Here is a 6,000-nt window from a genome sequence, read left to right as displayed (position 1 = left end):
CAGCAGAGACATGAACTACAGCAGAGACATGAAACTACAGCAGAGACATGAACTACAGCAGAGACATGAAACTACAGCAGAGACATGAAACTACAGCAGAGACATGAAACTACAGCAGAGCATGCAGAGAAACTACAGCAAGAGCAGAAACTACAGCAGAGACATGAAACTACACAGAGACATGGGAACTACAGCAGAGACATGAAACTACAGCAGAGACATGAAACTACAGTAGAGACATGGAACTACAGCAGAGACATGAAACTACAGCAGAGACATGAAACAACAGCAGAGACATGGAACTACAGCAGAGACAAGAAACTACAGCAGATACATGGAACTACAGCAGAGACAAGAAACTACAGCAGAGACATGAATCTACAGCAGAGACATGAAACTACAGCAGAGAGACAAGAAACTACAGCAGAGACAAGAAACTACAGCAGAGAGACAAGAAACTACAGCAGAGACATGGAACTACATCCAGAGACATGAAACTACAGCAGAGACATGAAACTACAATAGAGAGACATGAAACTACAATAGAGAGACATGAAACTACAGAAGAGAGGCAAGAAACTACAGCAGAGACATGAAACTACAGCAGAGACATGAAACTACAGCAGAGACATGAAACTACAGCAGAGACATGAAACTACAATAGAGAGACATGAAACTACAATAGAGAGACATGAAACTACAGCAGAGACATGAAACTACAGCAGAGACATGAAACTACAATAGAGAGACATGAAACTACAATAGAGAGACATGAAACTACAGAAGAGAGACATGAAACTACAGCAGAGACATGAAACTACAGCAGAGACATGAAACTACAATAGAGAGACATGAAACTACAATAGAGAGACATGAAACTACAATAGAGAGGCATGAAACTACAGCAGAGACATGAAACTACAGCAGAGACATGAAACTACAGCAGAGACATGAAACTATAGCAGAGACATGAAACTACAGCAGAGACATGAAACTACAATAGAGAGACATGAAACTACAATAGAGAGACATGAAACTACAGAAGAGAGGCATGAAACTACAGAGAGACATGAAACTACAGCAGAGACATGAAACTACAGCAGAGACATGGAACTACAGCAGAGACATGAAACTACAATAGAGAGACATGAAACTACAGCAGAGACATGAAACTACAGCAGAGACATGAAACTACAGCAGAGACATGAAACTACAATAGAGAGACATGAAAACTACAGCAGAGACAAGAAACTACAGCAGAGAGACAAGAAACTACAGCAGAGACATGAAACTACAATAGAGAGACATGAAACTACAGCAGAGACAAGAAACTACAGCAGAGAGACAAGAAACTACAGCAGAGACATGAAACTACAGCAGAGACATGAAACTACAGCAGAGACATGAAACTACAGCAGAGACATGAAACTACAGCAGAGAGACAAGAAACTACAGCAGAGAGACATGGAAACTACAGCAGAGACATGAAACTACAGCAGAGACATGAAACTACAATAGAGACATGGAACTACAGCAGAGAGACAAGAAACTACAGCAGAGACATGGAAACTACAGCAGAGACATGAAACTACAGCAGAGACATGAAACTACAGCAGAGACATGAAACTACAGCAGAGAGACAAGAAACTACAGCAGAGACATGAAACTACAGCAGAGACATGAAACTACAGCAGAGACATGAAACTACAGCAGAGACATGAAACTACAGCAGAGACATGAAACTACAGCAGAGACATGGAACTACAGCAGAGAGACAAGAAACTACAGCAGAGACATGAAACTACAGCAGAGACATGAAACTACAGCAGAGACATGAAACTACAGCAGAGAGATGAAACTACAGCAGAGACATGAAACTACAGCAGATAAATGAAACTACACAGCAGAGACATGAAACTACAGCAGAGACAAGAAACTACAGCAGAGACATGAAACTACAGCAGAGACATGAAACTACAGCAGAGAGACAAGAAACTACAGCAGAGACATGAAACTACAGCAGAGACATGAAACTACAGCAGAGACAAGAAACTACAGCAGAGACATGAAACTACAGCAGAGACATGGAAATACAGCAGAGACATGAAACTACAGCAGAGACATGAAACTACAGCAGAGACATGAAACTACAGCAGAGACATGAAACTACAGCAGAGACATGAAACTACAGCAGAGACATGGAACTACAGCAGAGACATGAAACTACAGCAGAGACATGAAACTACAGCAGAGAGACAAGAAACTACAGCAGAGACATGGAACTACAGCAGAGACAAGAAACTACAGCAGAGAGACAAGAAACTACAGCAGAGACATGAAACTACAGCAGAGACATGAAACTACAGCAGAGACATGAAACTACAGCAGAGAGACAAGAAACTACAGCAGAGACATGGAACTACAGCAGAGACATGAAACTACAGCAGAGACATGAAACTACAGCAGAGAGACAAGAAACTACAGCAGAGAGACATGGAACTACAGCAGAGACATGAAACTACAGCAGAGACATGAAACTACAGCAGAGACATGAAACTACAGCAGAGAGACAAGAACTACAGCAGAGACATGGAAACTACAGCAGAGACATGAAACTACAGCAGAGACATGGAACTACAGCAGAGACATGAAACTACAGCAGAGACATGAAACTACAGCAGAGACACAAACTACAGCAGAGAGACATGAACTACAGCAGAGACATGAAACTACAGCAGAGACATGAAACTACAGCAGAGACATGAAACTACAGCAGAGACATTAAACTACAGCAGAGACATGAAACTACAGCAGAGACATGAAACTACAGCAGAGACATGAAACTACAGCAGAGACATGAAACTACAGCAGAGACATGAAACTACAGCAGAGACATGAAACTACAGCAGAGAGACATGAAACTACAGCAGAGACAAGAAACTACAGCAGAGGACAAACAGAGACATGGAACTACAGCAGAGACATGAAACTACAGCAGAGACATGAAACTACAGCAGAGACATGGAACTACAGCAGAGACATGAAACTACAGCAGAGACAAGAAACTACAGCAGAGACATGAAACTACAGCAGAGACATGAAACTACAGCAGAGACATGAAACTACAGCAGAGACATGAAACTACAGCAGAGACATGAAACTACAGCAAAGACATGAAACTACAGCAGAGACATTAAACTACAGCAGAGACATGAAACTACAGCAGAGACATGAAACTACAGCAGAGAGACAAGAAACTACAGCAGAGACATGAAACACATAGCAGAGACATGAAACTACAGCAGAGACATGAAACTACAGCAGAGACATGAAACTACAGCAGAGACATGGAACTACAGCAGAGACATGAAACTACAGCAGAGACATGAAACTACAGCAGAGAGACAAGAAACTACAGCAGAGACATGGAACTACAGCAGAGACATGAAACTACAGCAGAGACATGAAACTACAGCAGAGACATGGAACTACAGCAGAGAGACATGAAACTACAGCAGAGAGACATGAAACTACAGCAGAGACAATAAACTACAGCAGAGACATGACACTACAGCAGAGACATGAAACTACAGCAGAGACAATAAACTACAGCAGAGACATGAAACTACAGCAGAGAGACATGGAACTACAGCAGAGACATGGAACTACAGCAGAGACATGAAACTACAGCAGAGACATGAAACTACAGCAGAGACATGGAAACTACAGCAGAGACATGGAACTACAGCAGAGACATGAAACTACAGCAGAGACATGGAACTACAGCAGAGACATGAAACTACAGCAGAGACATGAAACTACAGCAGAGACATGAAACTACAGGACAGAGACATGAAACTACAGCAGAGACATGAAACTACAGCAGAGACATGAAACTACAGAGAGACATGAAACTACAGCAGAGACATGAAACTACAGCAGAGACATGAAACTACAGCAGAGACATGAAACTACAGCAGAGACATGGAACTACAGCAGAGACATGAAACTACAGCAGAGACATGAAACTACATCAGAGACATGGAACTACAGCAGAGACATGAAACTACACAGCAGAGACATGAAACTACAGCAGAGACATGAACTACAGCAGAGACATGAAACTACAGCAGAGACATGAAACTACAGCAGAGACAAGAAACTACAGCAGAGACAAGAAACTACAGCAGAGACATGAAACTACAGCAGAGACATGAAACTACAGCAGAGAGACAAGAAACTACAGCAGAGACATGAAACTACAGCAGAGACAAGAAACTACAGCAGAGACAAGAAACTACAGCAGAGACATGAAACTACAGCAGAGAGACATGAAACTACAGCAGAGACATGAAACTACAGCAGAGAGACAAGAAACTACAGCAGAGAGACATGAACTACAGCAGAGACATGAAACTACAGCAGAGACATGAAACTACAGCAGAGACATGAAACTACAGCAGAGACATGAAACTACAGCAGAGACATGAAACTACAGTAGAGACATGAAACTACAGAGGAGACATGAAACTACAGCAGAGAGACATGAAACTAAAGCAGAGACATGAAACTACAGCAGAGACATGAAACTACAGCAGAGAGACATGAAACTAAAGCAGAGACATGAAACTACAGCAGAGACATGAAACTACAGCAGAGAGACATGAAACTACAGCAGAGAGACATGAAACTACAGCAGAGAGACATGAAACTACAGCAGAGACATGAAACTACAGCAGAGACATGGAACTAAAGTGTATAGCACGTTGGTCAACCGAGGATGTTTTAAATCTGCTATATAAATACATAAATAGAGATTGAGATTGAGATTCATCAGCTCACACAGAACTGATGAATCGTAAACACTTCAGTTATAAATTGTGACGACGTAACCAAACTGAACGCAGACAGAAAAGTGAGGAATTAGACAGAAACATATGGTAGACTGCAGCGGGCCTCGAAGGCGCCTTCAACATTTCTACAGCCATTACCAGAATACAGAGCCCATTTTATTATTGGAAACTTTTTACTCAGGTCTGGGAAAAGTGACAATTCCTTCTAAAAATAGTTTTCCTTAATATAATGCCAGTCCACAAAGAGACAAAGAGAGTGTGACACATTGGCGAAAAGTCAGTTTCTGAACCTGTGAACCCACGGGTTGTTGAAAGAAAGTCAATTTCATTTTATGGAAAGCAGTGGTGTAAAGTACTAAGCAAAGTATTTCAATGTTATGCTACTGTGTACTTCTACTCCTCTACAGTCCAGAGGTACATGGTGTACTTCTACTCCACTACAGTCCAGAGGTAAATGGTGTACTTCTACTCCACTACAGTCCAGAGGTAAATGGTGTACTTCTACTCCACTACAGTCCAGAGGTAAATGGTGTACTTCTACTTCACTACAGTCCAGAGGTACATGGTGTACTTCTACTCCACTACAGTCCAGAGGTACATGGTGTACTTCTACTCCACTACAGTCCAGAGGTAAATGGTGTACTTCTACTCCTCTACAGTTCAGAGGTAAATGGTGTACATCTACTCCCCTACATGTATTTAATACCTTTAGTTACTTCACAGATGTGGATGAATGATGTGAAATATAATCAAGTGTTAAATCAGACTTTAGTTCCACCTGGAGTAAATCCACCAGCTACCCTGCAGTATACAAAGTCATTCAGACTAGCTGCACCTTTACCAGCTTTGAGAACACTTCAATGCATTTCCGTGTCTTCCCCCTCTCATCGTGGGCAACGTCAGATCACTGGATAATAATGGACAAGCAAGTGGTGGTAGCTAGGAGTCTTATGGCATATCAGAAGTGTATTACATCGCTTAAATCAATGGATTCCATCAACGTTTCCGTCAAATACGTTTCAATCAAAAACGTTTCTATCGAAGCTTTCTGAATTGTTCGGGCAACACGAAATAAACATTTCCATCAACAACGTTTCTATCAAAGTGTCCATGGCTTCCAGACTGTTCGGTTAACGTTTCCTTCAAC

The sequence above is a fragment of the Gymnodraco acuticeps genome, unplaced genomic scaffold, assembly GCF_902827175.1.
Source record: "Gymnodraco acuticeps unplaced genomic scaffold, fGymAcu1.1, whole genome shotgun sequence".
Taxonomy (NCBI): Eukaryota; Metazoa; Chordata; class Actinopteri; order Perciformes; family Bathydraconidae; genus Gymnodraco; species Gymnodraco acuticeps.
The sequence above is the reverse complement of the archived record's forward strand: the minus strand, read 5'-3'. Positions refer to the sequence as shown.